General features: G+C 38.7%; 1 pseudogene; it reads left to right on the forward strand.

The window, feature by feature from the left end:
* LOC112066432 (V-type proton ATPase subunit B, brain isoform-like) overlaps positions 1-7,393 on the forward strand; it is a 53,439-nt pseudogene extending 46,046 nt beyond the window's left edge.
* The last annotated feature ends 2,988 nt before the right edge of the window (positions 7,394-10,381 follow it).

Consider the following 10,381-nt stretch of genomic DNA (forward strand, 5'->3'; position numbering starts at 1 on the left):
GCCTCTCCCGTTGCGGAGCACAGGCTCCGGACGCGCAGGCTCAGCGGCCATAGCTCACGGGCCCAGCCGCTCCGCGGCATGTGGGATCTTCCCGTACCGGGGCACGAAACCGTGTCCCTGCATTGGCAGGCAGACTCTCAACCACTGCACCACCAGGGAAGCCCCTGTAAGATTTTTTAAATTGTATTTCCTTCATTTATCTAAGTATCATAGTAATTTCTCAGACATTCTTAGACCATAGGAAATATTCCCTAACAAAAACCCTAGTTTTAGTGAGGAAAAGAATAAAAGCAGAATGATTTTCTTGTTTTATAAAGATGCCATTATTTTACTATATCTGTTATATCAATCTAATGTGCCTTCTGGATGGTTTCACTTATTTGCTTCCTAGAGAATATAATGATAAGAATCTATGTGTGTTTGATATTTTAAAAATATACTAAAATATTTCATGTTTGTTTTTTTCATTTAAACTAGCATTATGACTCATGAGCCCAAAGAGGACAATCCTTACATCTATCCATCCTTTAATTGGAATGGCTCTCTGGGAACAGCTAGACCTGAAGCAAATTATGGGGACAAGTATTCTTCAGCCATGCATATGAAGCCACTTTTCGTATGTATCAAGCATTTCCATTTCTATATATAGTTATCATCACCGTAGTTCTAGTAAAGGCAATATAATGAATACTAAGACTTTGCTATAGCAAAATGATATGACAGAATCAGTTGAGATAAAGATATGGAAAGTTTAGCTTATAAGACTCACTATCACTACTATTTCATTTCGTAAAATGGGATTAGGAAATATGAGTCAAAGGTATAGTATATATAATACTTCATATGTATTAATATACTACGTATGTAACTTAAATTTGCAATCTTTAGAAAGGAGATTTGAGATCAAAGGAAGACTGGTTAAATTCCATGAGACTGGTCTTATGATAATCATTAAATTATCATAATTTAACAAGGCAACTGCTATTTTGTGTTTTAGTGTACTTAATACATTAAATAGTACATTGCTCAAGCTAATGCTGAATACTAATTGCTGATCTCTAATTACAAGACATATTAACAATTATCATGAAATGTAAACTGTGTTTCTCTGTATAAGTGTTTAAAACCAGAAATCAGAAAAAAATAGTGAAATGGATTATAACCCGAAAGTTATCTTTATGAATGTTCTTGACAAATGCAATGAATTACAGAAAAATGAAACTAATTCACCAAAAACGAATACCTTATGTTTGTTGACATATTGAATTGTTGTGTTTTCTTGGGGGGGAAGGGTCATTTTTAGTTGAGTGACCGCTGACAAAATAACCTTCCCCAAAAAACCCACAGTGGGGAGAGTGATATCACCAAGATGGCAACATATGTCATTCCTGACTTCACTCCCCCTCAGAAGAAGAACTAGTACCTATTCAAGGACATGACACTACTGAAAGAATTCTAGAAATACGGGTGAGACTAAAGCACCCCCTGTACCACAGAGACCAAAAGATACTGCTTCAGAAGGATAAGAGAAGCTGCTACACAATGACTGCATTTTCCCTCCCATTGCCAGTGTAGCAACACACAGAGAGGTCTTCCCTGAGCCTCTGGTTCCTCCAGTGGGAAAGGAGAGGCCAGGGGGACAACCAACATCCTAAGTTTCTTGGAGTCCCTACTCGTGTGGGAGCCCCTACTCTGGTTTCGCTACATGGAGACTGCAGGGAAATCCACAGGGCTCAACCACTGGGAATCTGACTGTATGCAGAAGAGAGAAGGGGCTTGCAACAAAGATCTTGGCAGACCAAGTTCATACCTGCAGTGCCCAAGTAGCAATCCTAACTAATGGCTTTGCTCATATGCAGAACCAAGTCAGTGGTGCACTTTTTTTTTTAACATCTTTATTGGAGTATAATTGCTTTACAATGGTGTATTAGTTTCTGCTTTATAACAAAGTGAATCAGTTATACATATACATATGTTCCCATATCTCTTCCCTCTTGCGTCTCCCTCCCTCCCACCCTCCCTATCCCACCCCTCTAGGTGGTCACAAAGCACCGAGCTGATCTCCCTGTGCCATGCGGCTGCTTCCCACTAGCTATCTATTCTACTTTTGGTAGTGTATATATGTCCATGCCACTCTCTCACTTTGTCACAGCCTACCATTCCCCTTCCCCACATCCTCAAGTCCATTCTCTAGTAGGTTTGTGTCTCCATTCCCGTCTTACCCCTAGGTTCTTCATGACTTTTTTTTCTTCTTAGATTCCATATATATGTGTTAGCATACGGTATTTGTTTTTCTCTTTCTGACTTACTTCACTCTGTACGACAGACTAGGTCCATCCACCTCACTACAAATAACTCAATTTCGTTTCTTTGTATGGCTGAGTAATATTCCATATATTCCACTGTATATATGTGCCACATCTTCTTTATCCATTCATCCGATGATGGACACTTAGGTTGCTTCCATCTCCTGGCTATCGTAAATAGAGCTGCAATGAACATTTTGGTACATGACTCTTTGAATTATGGTTTTCTCAGGGTATATGCCCAGTAGTGGGATTGCTGGGTCATATGGTAGTTCTATTTGTAGTTTTGTAAGGAACCTCCATACTGTTCTCCATAGTGGCTGTATCAATTTACATTCCCACCAGCAGTGCAAGAGTGTTCCCTTTTCTCCACACCCTCTCCAGCATTTATTGTTTCTAGATTTTTTGATGATGGCCATTCTGACCTGTGTGAGAGATATACGGATTGCCAACAAACACATGAAAGAATGCTCAACATCATTAATCATTAGAGAAATGAAAATCAAAACTACAGTGGTGCACTTTGACTAGGGAACCCATTAGGATGCAGATCTGCCTGATTTGGGTACTCAAATGAGGAGTTTTTCTGGCCGTAGAGCCTGGACCAAGGAGTCTGAGGCAAGGAGCTGGGTCATAGATCCATCCACTGGGAAGAGTGTCTCCCAGCCCCATTTGATTGAGTAGCTAGTGAGAGCACCGGGAAGTTGTGTAGCCTAGCAACACTCCAGCTGAGAGACATGCAGAGCAGATGATTGCCCCCAGAGTAAAGCCAGTTCTGGGCATGGAGGGTTCTCTTGCTAAGCCCAGGCAGGGGAATTAACTCATAGCCAAGGCTGAGGGTAGCTCCCAACCCCTTCAGACCAGAAAGCCTGCTTGGAGAAAAATGGGAGTTGCCTGGAGTGACCCTTCACTGTCCCACTCAAGCAAGTGACCTGAAACATAGCCCCACCCATTGTGGCTCCAGAGCTCCATCTGACCAGAAAAGCTGGCAAGAACCCCTAGAAGCTGTGTAACCAGCAATGCTCAAGCCAAGAGGTGGGGCTGCCCAGGCAAGGGAACTGAGACATATCCCCACTCACTGTGGACAGTATCTCTCTCCCCATCTGTTCAGAAAGCCTGGCAAAAAACCTGGAAGCTGTGCAGCCTAGCAGCACTCAAGGCAAGAGGCAGGCAGGCAGAGCTGATAGTTTGCAGAGAAAAGCCAATGAACCTGTTCGGCTAGAGAACTTGGAGTGCAGGTTGCCTTGAGTTAAGACAACAAAGAGCTTTACTGGCTTTATGTTGCTTCTCTCACTGCACCCAGACAGGAAAATTAATTCATAGTCCTGCTCATTGCTGAATACAGCCTCTAGCCTGCCTAACCAGGGAACCTAATCAGAGCACATAGGAAGCTGCATAGCCCATCCAACAGCCCAGATTAGAGTCGCACTTGAAAAGAGAGCACAAGTCATGTCTTTCCCCATTTGCAGAAAAAAACTGGTGGTCTCACTTGATCAGGAAATTCAGTGCACCTGTTGCCTGATCTGGGTTCCCAAACAATAAGGCCATAGAGGTCCTTGCTACCCTACCAGGGAGTGAAGCTAATTCATAGCCCCATCTACTACTGAATATAGTACCCAGTCCAAACCATCTAGTAAGCCTGACCAGAGAATCCAGGAAAGTACAGCACCATCTAACAGCCTTACTTGGGTAGGGAACCAAGCCAGCAGTCCTATCCAACTGTTCTCAGCCAGTGGCACACCTTCCCGTCCCCAATCTCAGAGGTTGAACAGTTGCCTCCCTCCACCCACAGCATAACAGTAGGCCCCACTTGCCTAAGGACATTACCAACAAATATGCCTAGAGACCCAAACTGAGCTGACTGGTGAAGATCCGTCTCTGCCAAAGCAAACCTGTAAAGTCTGTAAGAGGACCCCAATTACTCAAATGTGAAGCTACAAATGTAAGGAATCAAGGATAATGAAAAACCAAGAAAATATGACACCAACAAAGGAAACTAATAAAGCTCCAAGAACTGACGCTAACAGAATGGAGATCTATGAACTGTCAGACAAAGAATTCAGAATAATTATCTTAAGGAAATCTAGCAAAATACAAGAACACACACACAAACAACTAAATGAAATTAGGAAAACTGCTTTCATGGATGGAGGTCAGGCCCACAGCCAGAGGGAGGTGTTCAGTGGGGAGGCTGCTCCGCAGAAGGACACCTAGATATCAGAGAAGGCTAGAGCTGAAAAGTACCCTGCAGGTCATCTAGTCTAACCCTCTCATTTTACAGTGAGAAGCCTAAGGTTCTGGGAGGGACAGGGCTTGCCAGGATTTAGACACCTGATTATTGGCAGAGCAGGAAAATTCCAGGTTTCTTAAGTCTTGTTTGACCTTTTTCTACCATTAACTTTTTTGAGTTCAAGGCTCTCTTTGGGGAAGACAAGCAGCTTTGCCCATATTATATAGCATATATCCAAAGCATATGCACTGATATGTTTGAGTGTTGTGATTGTAAAAATACCTTAATACACCAGGCTTAAGTGGACTGCTCAGCAGTTCTGAAAGAAATGGTTCTTGATTACTAAACAATACAATTGTATAGCATCAGACCTCTTCCTAGCTTCCTTAGGAACTGGGGATGAACCCTGGAAGTAGACTCTTTAAAACTTAGGAAAGCACCTGATGTTTCCCCGGGTCGTAAGACTATGTTTGCACTGGTTAATTGCCAGAGTGCCTGTTTGTGGCTCATTGGTTAAAAAGAATTTCAGATGAAGGGTTTCAGTCTGGGCGCTCTCCTGCCTGACTAATCCTGTCCTGATCAGTCACTGGGTCATGTGACAGCACTACAGTGTAAGGAAGAAGGAAAAGACTTGATTCTATGGTTTGAGGAGATGTGCTTCTATAAAAAAAAAATTTTAATTGAAATATAGTTGATTTAGAATATTGTGTTAGTTTCAGGTGTACAGCAAAGTGATTCAGTATATATACTCTTTTTAAAATTCTTTTCCCTTATAGGTTATTACAAGATATCAAGTATAGTTCCCTGTGCTATACACTAGGTCCCTGTTGGTGATCTATTTTACAAACAGTAGTGTGTATATTTTAATCCCAAACTCTTAAGTTATCCCTCCTCTCCCAGATGTGCTTTTTATAATGGGAATTATTTGCATTAGAGAATGCTTTTTGGGAGTTTATGTGAGCTGAAGTAAATGTGTCCAGTAACTGACAGATGTTGCATTCTTATGACAATAAATTTATACCTAACAATTACAAATACTCTTTTATGAATTTCATTTATATGTTTTGCCCCTAGAAGGGGTAGCTTCTAGGAAAAGATTATAAGAGGCAGCTGTCACTTTTCCATATAATTATTCACTCAATCTCAATTCAGAGAGTATCAACTGAAACAATAACATAGTTTAAAGAGTACTCCATGATTAAGGTTGTAAACCCTTAAGGGAGATGAGTATGATTTCTCAGCATTCTGTGTGTGCTTAGCCAGTGACTGAAGAACTTCTCCAGTGGATACACTCCATTGGAGAAAGATTGTTTTTCATTAATGATACAAGAGTGTTCCAGACCACAAAAAAATGAACAGTTCAGTTTTAGAATTTGAGCATCAGCACAGAGTTAAAGAACAAGTGATAAGCCAGACAGTTGATTTTAGAAAGTCATTGAAAAACAATGTTTGGATGCTTTTAAAATGAGAAAAATGAAGAAATTGTTTTAGGGCATACAAGACAGTATCAGGAGTCGATGGTCCACTAGTGATCTTAGTTCACGTTACGTTTCCCAGATATGCTGAGACTGTGCACTTGACATTACCTGATGGCATGAAGCAGAGTGGGCAAGTTCTAGAAGTCAGTGGTTCCAAAGCAGTGGTTCAGGTATTTGAAGGGACTTCAGGCACAGATGCCAAGAAAACGTCCTGAGTTTACTGAGGATATTCTCCAAACACCAGTGTCTAAGGAGGTGCTTGGTGGGGTATTCAATGGATTAGAAAAACCAATCAACAGAGGTCCTGTTGTACTGGCTGAAGACTTCATTGACATCATGGGCCAGGCAATCAATCCTCAGTGTCGAAGCTATTCAGAGGAGATGATTCAGACTGGTATTTTGCCCATAGATGGCATGAAAATTCCTGTCTTCTCTGCAGCTTGCTTACCACACAATTAGATTGCAGCTCTAATCTATTGCCAGTCTGGTTTGGTAAAAAGAAAAAATCCAAAGATGTAGTGGACTACAATGAGGAAAATTTTGTGATTGTATTTGCTGCTATGCGTGTAAACATGGAAACTGCTGGGTTCTTCAAATCTGACTTTGAAGAAAACGGCTCAAGGGGCAATGCCTGCCTCTTTTTTAACTTGGCTAAAGACCCAACTATTGAGCAAATTATCACTCCTCACTTGGCTCTAACCACAGCTGAGTGGTGAAGATCAGTATGAGAAACATGTATTGGTTACCCTAACAGACATGAGTTCTTATACTGAAGCACTTTGAGAGGTTTCAGCAGCCAGGAAGGAGGTTCCTGGTCAACGAGGCTTCCCAAATTATATGTATACAGATTTGCCCACAATATATGAATGTGCTGGTCGAGTGGAAGGTAGAAATGACTCTATTACTCAAATTCCTATTCTCACCATGCATAACAATGATATCACTCACAGAATCCCTGACTTGACTGGATATATTACAGAGGGGCAGATCTATACAACGGACAGATTTCCCCACCTATTAATGTGCTGCCCTCATTATCACAGTTAGTGAAGTCTTCTATTGAAGAAGGTATGACCAGAAAGGATCATGCCAATGTATCTAACCAGCTGTATGCATGCTATGCTATTGGTAAGGATGCACAAGCCATGAAAACTGTAGTTGGAGATGAAGCCCTTACCTCAGATGATCTTCTTTACTTGGAATTTCTGCAGAAGTTTGAGAAGAACTTTATTGCTCAGAGTCCTTGTGAAAATTGCACTGTCTATGAGACTTTGAACATTGGTTGGCAGCTGCTCCAAATCTTTTCCAAAGAAATGCTGAAGAGAATCCCTCAGAGCACCCTGAGCAAATTCTACCCTCAAGACTCTGCAAAGCATTAACTGCTACTTCATCACTGGCTTGATGCTTTTGTGAAATGCTGGTTCTGTTTTCTTTATTCCTTTTGCACTCCCCCATCCCTACCTTTGTGTTGGAGTTTACTGTGTTACCCTGTAATTAAAAACAAGGAATAGATAATAAAAAACTGAAATTAGAAAAACAATGCATGAACAAAATGACAAGTTCAGCAAAGAAATAGAAACCATCAGAACAACACAACCAGAAATCCTAGAGTTGGAAAATATGAAACCTGAACTGAAGAATCCAATAGAGTTTCAAAAGCAGACTCGACCATGCAGAAGAAACAATCAGCAACCTGGAGGACTGGACATTTAAAATTATCTGGTCAGAGAAGCAAAAGAAAGAAGAATGCAAAAGAGTGAAGAAAGACTATGGGACTTACGGGATACAATGAAAAGAAACAATATTTGCATGATTGGAATTCCAGAAGGAGAAAAGAAAGAGAAAGGGACAGAAAGTATATTTATAACAATAATGGCTGAAAACTTCCTGAACCTGGGGAGAGAAATTGACATCCAGATCCATGAGGCCCAAAGGATCCCAAATAGGTTGAACCCAAATAGGGCTACACTGAGACATTATTTAAATTGTCAAAAGTCAAAGGCAATGAAGAATTTTAAAAGCAGCAAGACTAAAGAGAGAAGTTACATACAAGGGAACCCCCATGAGATTATCAGCAGTTTTCTCAACAGAAACTTTTCAGGCCAGGAGAGAATGGGATGACATTCAAAATATTGAAAGAAAAAAACCTGTCAATCAAGAATTGTATACCCAGTGAAGCTGTCCTTCAGAACTGAAGGAGGGATAATGACTTTCCTGAAAAAATAAAAACGCTAAAGGAGTTTATTACCATGTGACCTACCTTACAAGAAATGCTAAAGGGAGTTCTCTGAGTGGAAGTAAAAGCACATTAATTAACATCATAAAAACATTTAAAAGGTAGCAAAAACTCACTGTTAATAGTAAATATATACTCCAAGTTAGATTCTATAATATGGTAATGGTGGTGCATAATTCACTTACAACTTTAGTCTAAATGCTTAAGAAAATGAACGTGGTAAAGATAACTATAACTACACTAATCTGTTATTAGTTACACAACATAATATATGTAAATTATAACAGCAGTAACATAAAATGTAAGAGGGAAGAGAAGGAAAAGTGTAAATCTTAGAAATTTCATTGAAGTTAAGCTGTTATATATATTTTATGTAAGCCTCATGATAACCATAAGGGAAAAAATCTGCTGCAATTACACAAAAGGATAGGATAAAGATGTCAAAGCTTACTGATACCAAAAGCATCAAAACACAAAAAAAGAGAGCAGGATAAGAAACAAGAAACAATGGATCTACAAAACAACCAGAAAAAAAATTAACAAATTGGTAATAGTCAGTCCTTATTTATCAATAATTACCTTAAACTGAAATGGATTAAATTCTCCAATCAAAAGACATGAAATAGATGAAAGGATTAAAAAAAAACAAGATCCAATGATAGGTTTCCTATGAGAGACTTACTTTAGACTTAGACAAATAGACTGAGAGTGAAGGGATAGAAAAAGACATTTCAAACAAATGGTAACCAGAAACAAAAGCAGAGGTAGCTATTCTTATATGAGAAAAAAATGGACTTTAAACTAAAATTGGTAAAAAGAGACAAAGAAGGTCATAATATAATGATAAAGTAGTCAATCTATCAACAAGATATAACAATTGCAAACATTTATACACCCAACATTGGAACACCTAAATATATAAAACAAACAATAACACATTAAAAGGAGAAATAAACAGTAATACAATAACATTTGGGGACTTTAATACCCTATTCTCAACAATTGATAGATCAGCTAGAGAATTAATAAAGAAACAGTGGATTTGGATTTGAACAACACTATAGTCCAATTGACCTTACAGAACATTCTATCAAACATTGGAATATACATTCTTCTCAATTGCACATGGAACTTTTTCTAGAATAGACCATATATTAGGCCACAAAACAAGTCTTAGTGACTTGAAAAAGACTGAAATCATACCAACTACCTTTTCTGACCACAATGGCATGAAACTAGAAATCAATAACAAGAGAAAATTGGAAAATTCACAAACACATAGAAATTAAATAACACTCTCCTGAACAACCACTGGATCAAAAAATACATTAAAAGAGAAATTAAAAAGTTTCTTGAGAAAAATGAAAATGGAAACACAACATATGAGAACTTATGGGATGCAGCAAAAGCAGTTCTAAGAGGGAACTTCATAGCAATAAATGACTACATTATGAAGCAAGAAAGATCCAAAATAAACAACCTAACTCTATGCCTTAAGTAATAGAAAAAGAAGAACTAACTGAGCTATTTATAATAATGTCAAAAACAGTAAACTACTTAGGAATAAATTTAACCAATGACATGAAAGATCCAAGAATACTCAATGGAGAAAAGACAATCTTTTCAATAAATGGTGCTGGGAAAATTGTATATTCACATGTAATAGAATGAAACTTGACCCCTCTCTTACACCACTTACAAAAATGAACTCAAAATGTGTTAAAAACTTAAATGTAAGACCTGAAACCATGAAAATTCTAAAAGAAAGCATAGGAACAAAGCTTCTTGACACAAGTCTCAGTAATTATTTTTTGGAAACTCACACCTAAAGCACAAACAAGAAAATAAAAAATAAACAAGTGGGATAACATCAAGCTAAAAGGCTTCTGTACAGCAAAAAAAACCATCAACAGAGTAAAAAGACAACCTACAGAATGGGGAAAATATTTGCAAACCATACATCTGATAAGGGGTTAATATCCAAAATATATAAGGAACTAATCCAACTTAACAGCAAAATAATAATAATAATTAAATTTAAAATGGTCAAAGGACCTGAATAGACATTTTTCCAAGGAAGATATATGAATGGCCAATGGTTACATGAAAATAATGCTCAACATCACTATTC

Source organism: Physeter macrocephalus, chromosome 21, assembly GCF_002837175.3.
Source record: "Physeter macrocephalus isolate SW-GA chromosome 21, ASM283717v5, whole genome shotgun sequence".
In the NCBI taxonomy this organism is placed as follows: Eukaryota; Metazoa; Chordata; class Mammalia; order Artiodactyla; family Physeteridae; genus Physeter; species Physeter macrocephalus.